At 37.1% G+C, this 20,716-nt stretch overlaps 1 protein-coding gene and 1 pseudogene across 10 annotated transcripts in view; both read right to left on the reverse strand.

The window, feature by feature from the left end:
* PTPRM (protein tyrosine phosphatase receptor type M) overlaps positions 1-20,716 on the reverse strand; it is a 1,039,589-nt gene that overhangs the window by 311,033 nt on the left and 707,840 nt on the right. The window lies entirely within an intron of this gene.
* On the reverse strand, positions 15,029-16,202 carry LOC122736952 (annotated as a pseudogene).

Consider the following 20,716-nt stretch of genomic DNA (forward strand, 5'->3'; position numbering starts at 1 on the left):
AAGTATTTCTTCAAACCATGATGGTGTGAGAATTAGTTAGGATTGACATTTTGCTTTAACATCATGATAATGCATGGCTGTTATATACAGGAAGCATTTGGTAGCTGGTTCATTATAGAACAGCATTATTCACTTAGATATCTCCTGCAGAGTTGCCTCCAAAATTATCGGTTGGTTCAATGGCATAGAATGCTAAAAAATGTTAGCTACTGCTACAATGAATAGCTGCAAAAATTCCAACTGTGCACATGCAGTGTCCTTTTGTATGAAGCATGAGAGGAATACTTCCTATTACAACAAAGTAGTCAAATTTAATGTGTAGCTGTGGCTAGCTTTATGTTGAACCAAACAAGCCACATGGCCCCTTGGGTCTTTTTTCCTTAAAAAGAGATACTCTGAATAACATGAACTGTTGCCCTCCCTGCAAATATTAGAGGAATAATTAATGCAAGTTAGCATAATTTACTTTGCTGATTTTAAACCCACCAATTTCTTTTTTTCTTTTTTTTTAGTGAGGCAATTGGGGTTAAGTGACTTGCCCAGGGTCACACAGCTAGTAAGTGTTAAGTGTCTAAGGCCAGATTTGAACTCAGGTACTCCCGACTCCAGGGCCGGTGCTCTATCTACTATGCCACCTAGCTGCCCCAATCCACCAATTTCTAAAATGGTCTTTTTTATTTGCTGAAGTCAGGGCAGATTGGTGGCATAGCAGATAGAGTGCTAGGCCTGAAGTCAGGAAGACAGATTCCTGAGTTCAAATCTGGCCTCAGACACTTACTATGTGACCCTGGTCAAGTCACATAACCCTATTTGCCTTTGTTCTTCATTTGTAAAATAAGCTAGAGGAGGAAATGGCAAACCATTCCAGTATCTTTGCCAAGAAAACCCCAAATGGGGTCACAAAGAGTCAAGTAAGATTGAAATAACCAAGCAACATTTGTGAAAGTCAAGTCAGAAAGCATGTATTAAGAATCTGCTATGTTCCAGGAACCATAGTAAACAGTGGGAATATAAAGAAATGCCAGGCTTATGGAGTGGAGGGAGAGATGGGGAAGGAGAAGGCCAGTAAATGAATTTTACACTCATTAGAATAGGCTCAAAGACCTTAATCTCATCAGAGTTGGCTCAAGGAGGGAATAACAAATGCACTCAATTGGGTGGAGTAATATATCTAACCCTTCAGGAAAATAGGAGGGTAAGGGGATAAAGATGGACAGGTGAAAGAAGAGAAGGCAGAGCAGGGGAGGTGACAGTCAAAAGCAAATACCTTTTGAGGAAGGATAGGGTGAAAGAAGATAGATAATAGAGTAAATATCATGGGGAAGGGAATAGGATGGAGGGAAGCAGTTAACAATAGTAATTGTGAAAAAGAGAAAAGGGAAAAAATTGTACAAAAAATATTTATTGCAACTCTTTGTGTTGGCTAAAGATTGGAAATCAAAGGAATGTCCATTGATTGGGGATTGACTGAACAAGCTGTGGTATATGATTATAATGGAATATTATTGTACTATAAAAATGACAAGCAGGATGATTTCAGAAAAACCTGGACTCATATGAACTGATGTATAGTGAAGTGAGCAGAACCAGGAGGACATTGTGCACAGTGACGACAGTATTGCTCTATAAGCAATTGTTAATGACTTAGATACTCTCAGCAATACAGTGATGCAAGACACTCCCAAAGGGCTAATGATGAAGCATACTATCCACTTCCAGAGAAAGAACTGATATTGACTGAACACAGACTAAATACAAAAGAGTACTTGTGGATTGTACACATATGACCCATATTAGAATGCTTGCTGTCTTGTGGAAGGGGGAGGAAAGGGAGGGAGGGAGAAAAATTTAGAACTATAAATCTTATAAAAATGAATGTTGAAAACTACTATTAATGTAACTGGAAAATAAAGAAAGAAATAAAACAAATGAATGAATGAATGAATAAACAAACAAAAATAGATAAATAAATGAATAGATAAATGAATAAATAAATGAACAAATGAATAGATAGATAGATAAATGAATAATAAGTAAATAAAAAGAAATGCCAAATCAGTCTGCCCTCAAGGAGCTCAGAGTCATGAACAGATCACATGCAAACAAACTATGTTTAAATGAGATATGCAGAACAAACTGGGGATAATCTCAATTGGAAGGTCCTACTATTTAGGGTGTTAAGGGCTAAAATTCTAGCTAAACTGTCTAAAATACCTAATGAGTGGTTGCCAATAAATTATAAGCTTTAGCAAGAGTTAGACTTTTAAGCATTTATTAAGGAGAATAAGAATTTGGTAAAGAGAGAGAGAAAGGCCTAGATTCCTATCTATTAAAGGGAGAGCGCATTTCTAGCTGCCCTCTCCACCAACGTGCTCAGGAAAGAGCGTGAGACCAAGTGCCAGTCTCTTCCTTTTCCTCCCACTAGCCCACGTCACTTCCTGACGCCAAAGAAAAGACTCCTGGTCTTGCCCTCAAAGACCTTCGCTTCATGGGCGGAACTCTTCTACAGTAAGTCTCTAGCAGGTGGCGTCATTCCAATTGTTACAAGGGGTTAGGAGATAGGGCTTCTTGTAGAAAGTGGGATTTGAGCTAAAATTTGAATGATATGCATTTTTAGTTTCTGACATGAAAAATGAATATGCTTTTAAGAGTGGTTGTAAACAAAAAGGAAAAAAAATATTGTTATGATGTTGAATATAAGCATCTAAAATTTCCATCTTTGTAAAATTTCTAAAAGGCAAATAGAATAAGTTTTGATATATTGGTCAATGAAAACAGTAGTGTTGCTTTCCATGTGTAAAGTAGCACTATTAGGAATTCTTTTAAACCTGGTGTGATACATTGGACTTGAAACATATGCATTTTGCAGTTATGCATTTGGATGTTTCCTGCCCTTTATTCTTTTTCTTAAGATTGTTGGTATTGCATGATGTCAATTTATATTCATCACAACTATCTCCCAGGGGAAGCATATCCCAGAGGAATATAGAATCTTTAAATATGTGTAATGGAACAGAAGGGCTTGAATGGTCTTCTTCAGACAAAAGAATTCCTGACCTCATGAATACAAAAGTCACCTAGAAAGGCGATATTTAATGGATGAGACAGAGAAGGGACAGTTTCTAGAGTTGATAATTATACCCCCAGTGATTTCCATGCATCTTACTAGTTGTTCTTTTCCACTCCTCTCTGCATGATTCTTATTTTCAATTCATCAGAGACTATAGTATAGGTTTCACATCTCAAAGTTATACAACACTGGATAAAGTATTAAAAAATTATATCCTTGATGAATAAATTTAGGGGCATTAAAAGAGCTTTGAAATTTCTCAAAAGTCAATCCTTTTCTACTCTCTTTCATCCTATTCAATTCTGGGCTCAAACATTGTTCATTTACAGTCGTATACCTAGAGATGGATGAGGTTTATAAGTTGTCCATTCAACTACAGGAGATATTGCAACATGGAAACTAGGCATTCATCATCCACTTGGTTTTTGTTGAATGTGTGGTTAGCCCAAATTATTTTGAGGAGTTATGAACCCCATCTGAGAGTTTCTGCAGTGATCTAGGACTTGATAAAAATGGCATGATGTCATCCACAGATAGAAAGTTATGGACAACCTCACTGCATATAGGGAATCCCACCTAAACTTGGACTCTATACTATATTTCCTCCGTGGCATGAGTGAACATCTCTGTCAAGTTAAAGTCTTAGCTGATATGGTGATCATGTCTCTTTTGTTATATTGCTCAAGGCATCTTGTATAATTTTGATGTAAACATTGGAGACACTTCATTGAAAGGGAGCTTTTAAGATAGTACTTTGCTTGAGTTACTCACCAGCACACCATCTTCTCCAACTTGGTGATCTTGACATTTGTCTTTCCACTGAAGGCTTCAGCACACCAGTAACCTCAGCCTTTTTATCTCCCAGAGAAAATGGTTTGATTGGAAAGTGTGCAAATCACTTCACCCTTTCATATTTACTCAACTATATCATGCTTTAAATCTTTTGTCTCTCAGGTCCCAAAGGGATCTTGTCATTTTCCCTACTTCAGCTCATCTGTCCCCACCAGAAACTGCAACTCTCTGGTCCCTAACCTCCAGTGTCCCTGTTCTTTTGCTCTAAAGAAATTGATCCATTCAGCTTTGAAATTAACCCTATGGGATAGTTGTCCTGTGTAAGTTAACTCTCATTGCGTCCCTTAATATCTATCTGACCCCAGACTATACTTATCAGAAGGAGTCATCCACCAGGACTCCATTGCCTATGTGGTCATCTTGCTACCTTTGTCCTGCCACTGTCTATATAATTGCTTACTCTTGCAGGGGCAGCTAGATGGCACAGTGGATAAAGCACCAGCCCTAGATTCAGGCAGACCTGAGTTCAAATCCAGCCTCAGACACTTGACACTTCCTAGCTGTGTGACCCTGGGCAAGTCACTTAATAGTCATTGCCCCGGAAAAAAAAATGCTGACTCTTTCCCACTATTTATGGGACAATAATAACACCAACATTACATTACTATTGCTACTATAAAGGATGTGACATTCTAACACCCTATGATTCTACTCATGATCCTTGCAGTACTTAGATCAAAACTTTCTGTCCACAGCCCCTGATACTACTGGATCCATTTAGTAAAAAGTAAACTCCTTGAGAGTATTGATTGCTCTTTGTATCTTTAATGATTAGCATAATGCCTGACACAGAGTAAGTATATAATAAATACTTATTGATTGATTCATGCCAAATCAAAAGATTTTATATCTTCTAAAAGCAAGTACCACAATGGGATCTTGTGTTTTTCACATTCTGTCACTCAAATGTATATAAGGATAAAGATGTGGTTAGCTAAGAAATATCGCTTGTAAAACATTGCCTGATCCTTTCTAATACACTCATCAAGAATATACTTTATGTGTGCATAGATTATCATACAATTTTATATCGATGGGAAAATAGGCATACAGATCTACAATTATTGATACACTGTCAGTCTTTTTTATTTTTTTAATAACATAGTCTGACATTTTTTCTATACCTTTGGTATCTTTCCATACTTTAGATACACAGAGTTTTTCCCTTAATGCCTTCACAATTGCATTGTCTCTGGCACAGGACACCTCATGGTCTAGTTATATATGATCTATACATATTTATATGTATATACATTATACATGTGTGTTTACTATGCATACACATATACATACATATGTACATGTAGTATATAGTATGGAGTATAAGTATTATGTGTAGTATACAATATATTATATATGTGTAGAAAGTATATATATAGTACATACATATATACTATACATACATATAGATATTTATGTGCATATATAGACATGGGACAGCTAGATATGTATGTAAAATGTATGTATACCTATATATGTTTCTAGATATGCTTATATATGGATATATACATACACATATATGTATATAGATATGTATCAATATGTAGATATAGATATAGAGACCAGATATAGTGTGAAAAAATGAATCAAAATATTGTCAAGTACAAAATAAATCAGTTACAATCAAAATATAGTCCAATTACCAAATGAGTAGTACAGATGAAGATTCCTATGGGATTCTGATCAATCACTTTCATGTGTCATTGGGCCAAACAATTAGAAGAATGGGAAGGAAAGTCCAATTTCTGGATTCTCACCTCCCTCAGATACTAGGATCCTGAACTTTATGCCCAATTATTTACTTTTCATTAGCAAAGATAAAAACAATGATTTATAGAAGAGATAATTAATTAGGAGGCAAGTACAAATAATACAGAGCAGGGTAACAGGGACCTAAACTAGATGGTATTAGTTGGAATGAAAAGGAAGGCTGAATTAGGCAGAAAATTGGTAGAAGTTACTGAATGGATATAAGGGAAAAGTAAAAGTGGAAAGGATGTGTACAACAGTGGAAAGATCTGGTTTCCAAAGATCTGGGTTTGAATCTCAGCTTACTGGAAGTCTGACTTGGACTAGTTACTCAGTCTTTCTGGGTCAGAGTTTCCTTATCTGTATAATGATGGTGTTGGACTAAACAACCTCTAAGATCCCTGTCAATTTTAAAATCCTGTGATCTTGTAATGAAGCATGTTTCCAAACTTTTATTCATTTAGATTTGCTTTGTTGTGTCTTGATTTCTCATAAAGTCAAAATTTGCTTCTATTTGCTCAATCCTAATTTTTAAGCAATGATTTTCTTCAGAGAGGTTTTGTACCTCCTTTTCCATTTGGCCAATTTGACTTTTCAAACTCCTTCCCTCCTTCATCACTCTCATTTATCTTTCCATTTTTTCCTCTCTTTTACTTTTCCCTCTACCTTTCTTATTTTCAAAGCTCTTTTTGAGGACTTCTATGGCCTGAGACCAATTCATATTTTTCTTGGAAGCTTTAGATGTAGGGGCCCTGATGTTGCTATCCTCTTCTGAGGGTGCACCTCAATTTTCCTTTTCACTAAAGAAACTTTCTATGGTCCACATCTTTCTCTGTCTGCTCATCATCCCCCTCTTTTTTTCTTTTTGGTGAGGCAATTGGGGTTGTGACTTGCCCAGGATCACACAGCTAGTAAGTATTAAGTGTTTGAGGCTGGATTTGAACTCAGGTCCTTCTAACTCCAGGGCCAGTGCTCTATCCACTGCACCACCTAGCTGCCCCCTCTTGCCCCTCTTTTACTTGACTTTTTCTCCTTCTTAAAGTGAGGCACTGCTTCCAGGATGCACTGTCCCAAACTTCAGGGGTTGTAAGGTGGTACAATTTAAGGAGGGGCAAGTTCTTCACTGACTTGGCCTGTTCTCTGGTCTGTAGATAACCCTAGGCCAACTTGCTAATTAACCAGACAGCAAAATTTTGTATGCTATGGTTGTTAGCTCCAATGAGCTTGCGCCCCTCTCCAACCTGGGCCACTGCTCCTCAAGCCTACTTCCTGGTTCCCAGCAGGGGTGAAATACCCAAATTTCACCTCAGCACCAGCAGAGCCCCCTGTAATTTTCTCCCAGCAAACTGCTCATCCCTTTCACCAGACTGTGGGCTTAGTTCCAGATGACACTGGCCCAGCAGTTGATTCAGAGGCTCTGGATCTCTTTCTCTGACTCAGCCTGCCTAGGACTGGATCTGTGTCAGTGTGACTGTGGGGTTGATCTCCACTCCAGCCCTGGGACAGAAGCCCCCTCTTGCCGACCTTCTAAATTGTCATTGGCTGGAAAATGATCTCAGCCCATTCTTTTGTGAGTTCTGCTGCTCCAGGAATTGTCCTATGGCATTATTTGGAGGTTTTTTGGAGCAATCGTGTTGTGACTTCTAAGAGCTTACTGCCTTTCCTCCACCATCTTGGCTCTGCCCCCCCCCCCCAAAAAAATCCAAAACTTTTCAAAGTTTCCCTAGATCGACATTTTATGGCAAAGTTATGAATCCATGCAAAATGGATTTCTGAATGAAAATGCCAGTGTAGCTAAAGACCAGATATATGTGACTATGAAGTTGTTGGGAAAGTATTTACTATAAGGTTGATAAAAGTGAATCAAAGTAACAGATTGGTTAATGTTAAAAGTATAAAATAAAATGATGTGAGGTAGGAGGTTTGGGGAACTCTCAACATATTTTTGGCAGGTAGGTGGTGCAGAGGATGAGTACTGGACCTGGAGTCAGGAAGCCTCATTTTCATAGGCAAGTTGCTTAAACCCCATCTGCCTCAATTTCTTCTTGTGTAAAATGAACTGGGAAGAAAATGAAAATTTACACCAATATCTTTGCCAAGAAAACCCCAAATGGGGTCACAAAGAGTCAAACATGACTGAAAAATTGACTGAACAACAAAAAAGTTTTTTTTTCAAACATAGGACATGACAAAAGAAGGTAAAAACAACTCAACTGCACCATTTAAAGATTTACAAAAGATTTTCCTGATGACAATACTGTGGTGTAGATATTTCAAGTATTATCTTGTTCATTTAAAGATGAGGAAATGGGTTGAAAGATCAAATGACATGGATTCCACATAGCTAGCACTCAAAAGTTTGGGATTAAAACCTAGTCTTCTGACTTGAGGTGCCCTTGCTGCCTCCTTTTCCTTTAAAAATGATATTTAAATTATACTGGGAACCTGTGTCTTTTATTTTGAGTCCTTGGTCCTCTCTGAGAATGACAGGGAAAGAACATTTTGAGCCTTACTAATACCTCTGAAGTAAGATTTCGGCTCTTTTGGACCTCAGAAACTAAAGTCTAAAAATGGGGTTCAAGATAGACCCATCTTATGTTGAATTCTGGTCTATACTGTCTTAATATCAATTGGTTCTCTGCTTTTCTGGTGTAATACTGATACAGAAAATGGCTTCTTTAGCATTTTGTTAAATGACAGAGAAGATAGGCACAGCTCAGAAGGGAATCTAGAGGCCCATTTCATTTAGTCCTAAAACTCTAATGTTCATCTTATTCTCTTTCATCCTAAAATTGAGCTAGAAAACTTATAAAAATAGGCTAATTCTGACATTTCCTTATTTCTTCCAACTTTTCTCAGAATGAAATTAACCTCTTATGAGGTTTTATGATAGGGAAAAGTCTTTAAACCTTTGACAGAATTGATAAAAGGGAATGGATTTTTGGAATAATTGATGAGCGAAAACTTAATAATGTTTTATTATTTCTTCATGGGCCTTTGGTTTTGATTTATTTAACTTAATGTTATATAGTATATTGAAAAACATCAAATGGGGAAGTTTCATGACAAAATTCTCCTTTATCACGTAGGGAAAAAAAATGACATTAACTGAGGCATTCACATCATTCCCCAAACTAATCACTTGACTTGACTAAAATCTAGCAGCATGGGATAGTGGAAAGAGCACTGGGCTTGCAGTTAGAAACATTGGCTTTAACACTTGAGTATGTATTAGTTGTCATTTGGGCAAATCCCTTAACTTCTATGAATCTTAATTTCACCATCTCTAATGCAGGGATGCTATTAGCAATAGCCAGCTTAAAGGACTGGTTAAAGATTGAAATGAGATGATAAATATGAAGAAAATTTGTAAACTATAAACATTAAATAAACTTAAGATGTTTACTAATTATTTTAAAAATCTATTTAATAACAATTTATGTCATCACAATGACCATTTGAGGTAGGTGCTATTATTATCCTGAGTGGTGTTACATGACTTGCTAAGGGTCACACATTGAGATTGAGGTAGTATTTTAACTTGTCTTCTTGATTCCAAGAAAATAGCTACTATGTAATAACTTATCATCATCTCTCTCACATCTGCCCATCCCTTCTAAAATTATCTTGTACTTACGTTTTCAATTCTTGTGGGCCTTCCCAAGCTCTTTGACAGGAGAGTTCATTTTTTGTTTTGTTTTTTGTACTACCAAGAGCCTAGCATTGTTGTTTAGTCATTTTTGGTTGTGTCTGACTCTTCACAACCTCTTTTGGGGTTTTCTTGGCATAGATACTGGAGTGGTTTGCCATTTCCTTCTTCAGATCATTTTGCAGATTAGGAAACTGATACCGAGTTAGTTAAATGACTTGCCCAGAGTCACACAACTACTGTTTGAGGAAAAATTTGAACTTGGTTCTTCCTGACTCCAGGGTCAGTGCTCTATGCATTGTCAGCTCTAAAATTAATGTGGAAATCATTATTCTAAAACATGTAACTGACTCTATCTTAACAGAAAGGAAATAACTGGTAAATGAAATCAAAGCCATATTTGAGCCAGCTGTCTGTATCCAGTTGGGCCATCAACTAGTTAGAAGAATAGTAAAAATTGACAGTAAATTATAGAAGAGAAAAAAAAAGTGGATACTGTATGTAGTCAAAACAAAACAACTCCTGAAGGTGGGCAAAGCCACAATCAGTACCACTCTGATTTTATTCTTAAAGCTTATCACTAACAGAAGTGTTCTTGAGATTACTTTGTTATGACAAAAAATTTGGAAGAATTACTCAGGAAAGTAGTGGAGCTATTTTACATACTGGACAATTCCTCGAGGAAGGAAATAAAGCCAGTCCATGAAAAACGAGGTGGTACAGTGGTTAGAGTGCTGTACCTGAAATTGGGAAGAGTTCAAATCTGGCTTCAGATGCTTACTATATGTGTGATCCTGGGCAATTCATTTAACCCTGCTTGCCTCAGATTTTTCATCTGTAAAATGAGCAGAAAAGGGAAATGGAAAATTACTACAGTATTTTTGCCAAGGAAACTCCAAATGGGATCACGAAGTATTAGATTAGACTGAAAACAACTGAAAAACAACTCTTTTCCTAAAACATTTTACAGCTGGGTGGCACTGGAGGTCAGGAAAACCCATCTTCCTGTGTTCAAATATGGCCCCAGACACTTACTATCTGTGTGACCCTGGGCAAGTCACTTAACCCTGTTTGCCTCAGTTCTTCATTTATAAAACGAGCTGGAGAAGGAAATGCCAAACCACTGCAGCATCTTTGCCAAGAAAATCCCAAATGCGGTCATAAGGAGTCAGGCACAACTGAAACAAGTGAACAGTAGCAACAACAAAAAAAGCTACATAAAAGTGTTTTTTTTTTTTAAAGAAAAAATATTGCTAAAATAAAGTTTGGAATTCTTAGAAAGACAATAGAATTGTAATCAAGACAAAACCAAAGTGTATACACACAAATTGCACAGAGAGTTTTGGGGGTGGGGTGGAGATGGGAGGAGGGAACTAATAAAGATTTCAAAAACCGGACTAAATAAAAGCATATAACATACATTTTTTTAAAAAGAGGAACTAAAAGGTACTAAACAAGTAGCTGCATTTTTATTCGGTCTTACCCATAAAGAATCGAGAATGAAGCTTTCCATGGGCCTTCAGGTACAGTTTAAAATATGATTAATCAAATTCAGCTTGTGCTTGAAGTGCTTGTGGAGGCCAGTAACCTTTATTTATTGTCGAGGTTAATTTTTCTTTCTGAGGGTCACCAGTTCTGATCTCTTTTGCCTGACTGGCTGCTGGTGTTTTGCTAATCAGAGCATAATCTTTCATGAGTAACAACTCTGTGTGTCTAGAGCTAATTTCTTTGGATGACCTTTTCATTCATCTTTCTATGTAAGGGATATTGGGCTGCTCAAAAACACAGTGCAGGTTAGGCTCCTGTATATAGTACTGTAAAATTCTGTTTACTAATTTAACCATCCTTAGTTAAAACAGTTGCATGAATTAAGCTAAGTCACTGAGAGTTACTTATTTTATAAATGATCAATCCTAGTCTTTAAAAAATTGTTCTCAGGTAAGTGTTGAATAAATATTAAAATAGGTTGTTCTTGTTTGCAACCATATTTAATGACCAGATGCATAAAAATGAAAGGGGCTCAGTATAGATAAATTAATCTGCCTCTAGGAAGGTCAGCATTTAATTCATTGAAGATAAATTGCAATCTAACCTATTTTCATAGATGTCTGCATGTTGAGGCTATGCTTGCTTTCTGTACCATTACATTGTGAGATTCTGTCCAGTAGAAATTGGTTCATTCTTTGTGTGTGTATCCCAAGCCCTAACACAATACCTGGCACATAGCAGACATTCAATAAAGACAATGACATATTGATTATAAACCTTTGTCTGGAAGCCTATTCCAAAAAAGTATTTCCAGATTGCATCTGAACAATCTCTCTCTTTTTTTGTACTTCATATTGTAGTATAACAAGTAATTCATCATACTATTCAAAATACTGTGTGAATATGTCCTCAGGAAATTGTTCACATTAATGCACATAATTGTTAATGTTTCTATTTGATCTGGTTGACCTTAGTGTCTAATTTTTGAAGAGTCTGCAAACATTATTGTATGACTTCCCTTAATTCATATGTGAGAAGCCCTTAGCCCTCTAAAAATACCATGACCCTGCTTAGACATGAAAAGAACAAATTTCTTCCCTTCAGCTTTTAGTAACCAACAAGTGAGAAACAAGTGAAAAAACATAGCAATGAATGTTGGCCAGCTCATAAGTAAACTGGTTTTGCATTACAGGTGAGAAAATACTATTTCCTGTCTGGGAATCAATTCCCTTGACTAATACATGGAAACCTTAAAGTGTAACTTAGTCCTTATAATACTAATTATCCACTATAGATGACTAGTAAAATTAACCTTCTGGATACCTAATTGCCTTAGTATGCTAAACCATGCCAACTAATGTAAGGTTGTTTCCTCTTTTTTAGCAGTTAAATATAACCCAGCACAGTTCATTTGCTTTATATATTTGACCTAGAGTTTTAATAGGTCAAGATTTTAAAACAGGAAAATTATACACTGTCTGATCAAGCTACCAGATACAATTATGACCATTTGTGCACAGGGGATACACACACAGCTTGATGTCACTGTAATGCTATAATTTTGAAGTTCAAAAATATAATAATAAAAACAAGTAAAAGATTTGCCCACTTCCCATCTCTCCTCTCATTTTAGAAAATTGGTACTAATATAGAAGAGGTAGCTGCTGATAGCAGTTGAAAGAGTCTTTCTTAGGTCTTTTAACATTGTTTCATTCCATTAAGCTGTAGGTCTCCAAAAAGCTGAATAATAATATTGCAAATTAATTTATATCGAACTATCATATAGCAGCCATAATTAGAGGCAAATCTTTTTGCCCTATTTGCATTTGCTGATTTTTCCTTAATTACTTTGCTGCCTAATTATGAAGCTCAATCTAGAGAAGAACTCACAAAAGCCAATGGTGCATAAAGCAGAAGACAGTTTATTCCACTTCATGGATTTACTGCTTTGGAATCCTATAGCAAACCAGTTGGAACAGACTCTATTTGTGAGGTCATTAACATGTAAACAGTGTCAGATAGAAGACACATAGCAATGACCTACCATGCTAATGAAAAGTGATATTGAGTTTACTAATTCTGATAAGGGTACACAGATTGCCTTTTCTCCAAAGCACAGGAACTGTCACAGAAACAAATGCGTGGCCCTTGTTGCAATTAATTCGATTCTTGTTCTTTTAAAGCCCTACTTGTAGATTTAATTAAAGCTTTCACACAGTGGGCACATTCAGAAAGTATCTGAATTTAATAGCTTCTTTTGAATGAAAGAAGCAGAGGAGGTTATGATTCAAACACTAACAGGCAATAATAAAACAGGAATATTCTTAACAAGGAACTATTGCTCTTTTTCCTTATGGATTTATTCCTTTTTTAGTTTAAAAGTAGAAAATTAATGCCTTCTTTATACCCTTTATCCTCATTCCTCATTACTGCTTCATGATGTCTGACTTAAAAAGGTTTCTATATCAATATCATCCTTAGATTTTTGGTCTGAGGATTTCTTTTAGAAAATTCATTTACTCCATTAATTAGTTCCCTCATACAACAAGTGTTCATTGAGTTGGTGGTTGTCCTATATGTTCAAAGACAACCAATATGACATCACTATGTCAAGGTCAAGGTACAGTATATCTATGGCTAATTAAAACAATATAAGCTTGGAAGGCTCTACAACAGGTCCATTAGGGTTTCCTCACAATCTGACTATGATGTTGTGTTTATTGAATATGTTCAATATAAAAGATGAATAAAAATTTGTCTTTACTTAAGGAGTCTAGGAAAGAATATAAGATATGTATTTATATAATTTTATTACAAAGTCTAATGTGAATTATCAGGATTGAAGATGTCATATGTTATTAGGGTTAAGACAAAGGAGAGTTTAAGGTTGGAGAGGTTTTTGCAACACATCCTAGAATAGGTAACATCTAATCTGAGACTGGAAGGATAGGAGAGTTATTGTGAGGTATTTCAAGGACTGTTGTATGGAAGAAGGATTTGATTTGTTCTGTCTGTTGCCAAAGGGCAGTACTACAATCAATGAGTGAATATGACTGATAGATGCAAAGAAAAGTCTCTATTCAAAAGGGGAATGAAGATGCAGGCGAGGGGATACTTGATCAGGTGTAGGCTGGACTGGACATCTAAAACAGGGCTTCTTAAACTTTTTTCCACTCATGACCCCTTTTAACTTGAGAAAATTTTATGCAACCCCAGGTATATAGGTATAGGGTAAAATAAGTATACAAATCAAATATTTATTGCCAAATTTTTTGCAACCCTCACATTCAGTTACGCAACCCCATATGGGATCAGGAGCCACAATTTAAGAAGCTTTGATCTAAAGCAACTTCCAATACTGGGGTTGTGTGATATAAGTATGAATAGCAATTAAACAGAGGAATCTATAGGGGAAAGGGTAGTGTGGAGAGATGATTAAAGGAATCCCTAGTATAGGATTTCCTATAGGTCCAGAAGCAAGGTATCATGGGGTATACTCCAGGCAGCACAGATCCACATCAACTATAGGCTTCATTTAATGCTTTACTTAATCTTTACCATCAAGCTATTTGGAGGGTACATTCTATAGATACTGAGACCAAGAATCTAAGGATGATATTAATACAGAAACCATTTTAGGTCAGAAATCATGAAGCAGTAATGAGGGATGAACATAAAGGGTTTAAAGAAGGTGCTAATTTTCTATTAATTTTATGATGTTGAAAGATTTTTCATATGGCAGTGTGGAGAGAGCACTATAATTGGAGTTAGAAAATCCAGGATCAATCTGTCTCTGCAAGTTTCTACCTCTGTGAGTATATACAAGTAACATAAGCATCATGGGCCTCAGACTCCCATCCTGAATAATGAGGAAATTGGCCCCAATGGCCTACAAGACCACTTATGGTTATAAATCTGCGACCATATTTTAATAGTGCCATTTTCCCCCTGTGAGAAATAATTAAAACTAATGTATTGGGGGAAGCCAATGTTCTCCTCTTCTTTCTTAGTCCTTTCTTCCAAACCCCCACTCCAAAGTGAAAGCCTTTGCTGATGAGATTTAGCCTTCACCAAACCACACCTACATGGATAGATCAGCTTGGGTGGGGTCTGCATTCTTTCTCTCATGCCTTTTTTTTTTTTACCAAGATTTGAATGACCTAAGTCATATATCTCCAGATTTCATTTTAATATAACCCACCTCTAATCATGTCAACCAATTAGATTTGATTGCTATAAGATGGGCCTTCTACAGTTAGAAGGGAATGGACTCTGTGCGCTGTATCCCCAGTGAGTGCTACTCAGGGTGGGACATACTCAATGGCATGCCCCATCCCAAGTGGAAATAGTGCTCAACTTTTTGGGTCCACTTTGGCAACACTTGGGGGACAGATGTCAGGCTGAGGATTTAGTGGGCTACAGAAGAGTGACTGCGTACTGTAGCATGGATCTGGTATAATCTATGAAATCCGTGTGACTGGCATCACTCCAAAAGCCAGAATGAATGGCATCCAGAAAATGTTACTCCTCCATGCTGACCAGTTCTGCTGCATGCTCATGGGATGTGGACCACACCAAGCAGCTCAAAGTATCTGAGAGTGGCAGTAAGGCAATGGGCTCAGAAGGAAGAAATCTTTGCCATGTCACATTGTCCTCAGTAGGCTCACTTAAGTGCAAAGTAGATACAACAGTGGACTCATCATAGGGCCAACACACATTCTAGATTCCAGCAGCATGCCGCACACCTGAGTTTTGACCATCTGCACCAATCAACAACTTGGTCTGGAGCTGGCGGCCATCAGCTAAAGTAACTGGAACCCATGAACTGGTTTCTGTATTAAGGAATGGACCAGGTCAGATATAGTTGATTACCTTGCTTTTTTAGACAACTTCCACCTGATCAGGGACAGCATCTAGTTGTTTGGTTAGAGCAGATAAAATGCCATCATTCTCCACTATATATCCTACAACATCTAAATCATCTTTATCAAATATTATTAGAGCTTCTGAGCAGACATCCTAAACCTGCATCTGCCAAAAGGGTTTGCATCTCATGTTGCAAATGTGATCCCAGGCAGCAAAATTGCTAAGGAGAGTTGCTGAGCTAGGAGAGATGGAGCTGACCCTGCTGCTGTAAGTTTCTGGCAATTTCTTCAAAGCTTTGTTTGGACCTGCTTCTATTAACAGGATTTTCTTGTCACGAAAGTGAACATCGTGTCCCAAGGCACAGGTTACGGGGGTTTTGACCATTCCCCTGACAGCCACCACCACATCATAGATGGCCTGGCCCAGCCCCATCAAGCTGCTCAACCATCTCAGCCCTGGCAAACATTGGCCTCCCAAGGTTGCACCAGGGACAACCAGAGCAAGGGTCAACTGGGCCCAGGCTGCCATTGCTGGGACTGCATCAGCTGGTCACGAACCCTCTATCATCCTCAATTCTTTTTTCTAAAATGGGGCTATTCGGGTCTTTTATTTCCTCTTATTTTAATCTGAGCAATTTATATTTTTGTAAATATTCATTCATTTCATTTAGATTGCCAAATTTATTGGCATACAAGTGGGCAAAATTGCTCCTAATTATTGCTTTAATTTGCACTTCATTGGAGATGAATTCACCCCTTTCATTTTTGATACTGGTAATTTGGTTTTCTTTTTTCTTTTTTCAAATCAAAATAACCAAAGGTTTATCCATTTTATTGCTTTTTTTCATAAAAACAGCTCTTAGTTTTATTTATTGATTCTATAGTTTTCTTACTTTCACTTTCATTAATCTCTCCTTTGAATTTCAGAATTTCTAATTTAGTATTTAATTGGCGATTTTTAATTTGTTCTTTTTCTAGCTTTTTTAGTTTCATGCCTAATTCATTGATCTCCTCTTGCTCTGTTTTATTAATGTAAGCATTTAGAGATATAAAATTTCCCCTAAAAATGCTTTGGCTGCATCCCATAAGTTTTGGTATGCTGTCACATTGTTGTCATTTCCTTGGATGAACTTATTGATTATTTTGTTTCCAATTAATTTTCAGTTTACCTTTCCATGGCTCTTTATTACATGTAATTTTTATGGCATCAATGTCTGAAAAGCATTTACTATTTCTGCCTTTCTACATTTAACTGTGAGGTTTTTTGCTCTAATACATGGCCAGTTTTTTATGTACATGCCAGATACTGCTGAGAAAAAGGTATATTCCTTTCTATCTCCATCTAATTTTCTCCAGAGGTCTATCATATCTAACTTTTCCAAAATTCTATCCACCTCTTTAAGTTCTTTTTTAAATACATATTTTTGTGGTTAGTTTTTATCTATTTCCAAGAGAGGAAGGTTATAATCTCTTACTAGTATAGTTTTGCTATCTATTTCATCTTATAACTCATCTAGCCTCTTCTAAGAATGTGGATGTTATATCACTTGGTGCTTATATGTTTAATATTGACATTACTTCATTGTCTATGGTACCTTTTAGCAAGATGTAGTTTCCTTCCTAATCTCTTTCAATTTGATCTATTTTTGCTTTTTCTTTGTCTGAGATAAGGATTGCTACTCCTCCTTTTTTACTTCAGCTGTAGCATAATATATTCTGCTCTATCCTTTCACCTTTACTCTGTGTGTATATCTCTGTTTCAAATTTGTTTCTTGTAAACAACATATTGTAGGATTCTGGGTTTTTTGTTTGTTTTGTTTTGGCTTTGGGGTTTTTTGTTTTTATTTTTTTGCAGGGCAATGAGGGTTAAGTGACTTACCTAGGGTCACACAGCTAGTGTCAAGTGTCTGAAGCTGGATCTGAGCTCAGGTTCTCCTGAATGCAGGGCCAGTGCTTTATCAACTGAGAGGATTCTGTTTTGTAATCCACTCTGCTATTCATTTCCATTTTATGGGTGAGATCATCCCATTCACATTCACAGTTATTATGATTATTTATTTATTTATTTGTTTGTTTGTTTGTTTGGTGAGGCAATTGGGGTTAAGTGACTTGCCCAGGGTCACACAGCTAGTAAGTGTTAAGTGTCTGAGGCCAGATTTGAACTCAGGTCCTCCTGAATCCAGGGCCGGTGCTCTATCCACTGCACCACCTGGCTGCCCCCACAGTTATGATTGTTAACTGTATTTCCCTCCATCCTATTTTCCCCTTTTTTTGTTCTTTTTTTCTCCTTCTTTCACCCTATTCCTCCTTGCCAGTGTTTTGCTTCTGACAACTGTCTCCTTCAATCTTTCCTCCCTTTTATCAGCCCACCTCCATTTTCTTTCCCTTCTTCCCCTACTTCTGTACCTACTTCTATCAGTGCCCCTTCCCCTTTTCCCCTTCCCCTTTTTCTTCCCTAAAGGGTAAGCTAAATTTATTTATCCAAATGAGTATATATGTTATTCCCTCTTTGATTCAAACCTGATGAGATTAAGGTTAACACAATTCTCATCTCTCCCTTCTTACCCTTTATTGTAATAGGGTTTTTCCACCTCTTCATTTGATGTAATTTACCTCATTCTACCTCCCTTTTTCTCTTCTCCCTGTATACTTCTTTTTTTCCACACCTTCATTTTCTTTATATCATCACATCAGAGTCAACTTATACTTATACCCTCTATGTATACTCCTTCTATCTGCCCAAATCCACATACAGTTCTCAAGGGTTACAAGTATTATTTTCCCATGTAGGGATGTAAACTGTTTAACCTTATTGAATACCTTTTACCCTCTGTTTACCTTTTTATTCTTCTCTTGAGTATTGTATTTGAAGATCGAATTTTCTGTTCAGTTCTGGTATTTTCATCAGGAAACTTTGAAAGTTCTCCAATTCATTGAATATCCAGCTCAATTTTGCTAGGTAGTTGATTCTTGGTTGCAGTGCAAGCTACTTTGCTTTCCAGAATATCACATTCCAAGTCTTATGATCCTTAACATTGAAGCTGACAGATCCTATGTAATCTTTACTATGGATCCATGATATTTAAATTGTTTCTTCCTCACTGCTTGCAGTATTTTCTTCTTCACTGATAATTCTGGAATTTGGCTACAATATTCCTTGGAATTTTCTTTTTGACAGCCTCTTTCAGGAGGTGATCAGTGGGTTCTTTCAATGACTATTTTTCCTCTGATTCTACAGTATCATGACAGTTCTTCTTGATAATTTTTTTTTTATTAAAGTGAGGAAATTGGGGTTAAGTGACTTGCCCACGGTCACACAGCTAGTAAGTATTAAGTGTCTGAGGCCGGATTTGAACTAAGGTCTTCTTGAATCCAGGACTGGTGCTCTATCCACTGCGCCACCTAGCTGCCCCGATAATTTCTTGAAATATGGTGTCTATACTCTTTTTTGATTATGGCTTTCAGAGAGTCTAATAATTCTTAAATTATCTCTCCTGGATCTATTTTCCAGGTCAGTTGTCTTTCTGATGAGGTATTTCACATTTTCTTCTATTTTTTCATTCTTTTGATTCTGTTTGACTGATTTCTGGTGTCTCATGTTAGCTTCCATCTGCCCAATTCTAATTTTTAAGGCATTATTTTCTTCAGTAAACTTTTGCATCTCCTTTTCCATCTGGCCAATTTTAGTTTTGAAGGAGTTAATTTCTTCAGTGAATTTTTTCCCATTTGACCACTTGTATTTTTTAAGGAATTGTTTTCTTCAGTCAATTTTTTTGCTTCCTTTTCCAAGCTATAGACTATTTTTTCATATTTTTTTCTTGCATAACTCTCATTTCTTTCCCCATTTTCTTCTATCTAGCTTATTTTATTTTTAAAATCCTTTTTGAGCTCTTCCGAGAAGGCTTTTTCACCTTGAGATCAATTTATCTTCCCCCTTGAGACTTCACTTGTAGGCATTTTGACAGTATTGTCCTCATCTGAATTTGTGTTTTGTCCTTCCCTGTCACCATAGAAGCTCTAAATGATAAGGGTCTTTTCCTGCTTCTTACTCATATGTTAGATTATTTTTGATGTTTAAAGTTGAGGCCTGCTCCTGGGGCACAGGGCACAGTTGCAAGCTTCTTGTGTTGGGTGATAGGGGCCTGGTCACTGGCTTTATTCTCTGTGGCTTGTGTATTCCTTACTACCCTAGGCTTGCTCCCTGCACTGGGACAGCTTGGCCTAGTCATGCCTATCCTTTGGGTGGTTCTCTAGCTGGCAGTTTGCCCTCTTAGCCAGGGCTGGCAAGTCTCACAACTGGCCTGCTATACCACCAGCCTGCTGAGCCACGATCAAGGGGCCTCAGTTTCTGATCTGTGCTTTGGCCAAGAGCCTCCTTCTGACTTGCCCAGACACCCTCCATGCTGTGCTGAACTTTGCTGTGCTCCCCTTTTTTCCAAGTGAGACAGACCTTTCCTGAAGTCTTCTAAATTATCTCAAGTTGGAAGATTGCATCTCTCTGTCTTTTTGTAGGTTCTGTAGTTCCAGCATCTGTTTAGAGGCTTGATTGAATGTCGTTTCTGAGGGAAACTTGGGAGAGTTCAGGCAACTTCCTGGGTTCTCTCTGACATCTTGGTTCTGCTAGTCCTCTTTTTACTATGCCAGAACTAGGTCAGATGTCTTCTCAGAAATACCTTGACATATTTGGTCTGACAAGGTTATCTACCAGTGCCATGTATCTATTCTGTAGATCACGAAAGCCTTTAGGTATTAGGCCAAGAACAGGCATTTTTACTCCTTCCTTTCTTTAGCTTTTAACTCTGTTTTTTCTACAATGAATGTTCTATAGCCAATCTTTTGTCAAGTCCTTTTGATTCCACATTTCCAACATTTCTAGTATGGATTCTTTTCTCTCATGTGACAGTGCTACAACCCAAGTGTAGGCCCATATCTCTTCATGTCTGGACTATTGCAATAGCCCCTGTTGGTCTCCTTGCCTCAAGTCTCTCCCCATTTCAGCATATCCTCTACACAGCTATCAAAGTGACCTTCCTTAAGTTAAGA

The sequence above is a fragment of the Dromiciops gliroides genome, chromosome 1 (genome assembly GCF_019393635.1).
Source record: "Dromiciops gliroides isolate mDroGli1 chromosome 1, mDroGli1.pri, whole genome shotgun sequence".
Lineage (NCBI taxonomy): Eukaryota > Metazoa > Chordata > Mammalia > Microbiotheria > Microbiotheriidae > Dromiciops > Dromiciops gliroides.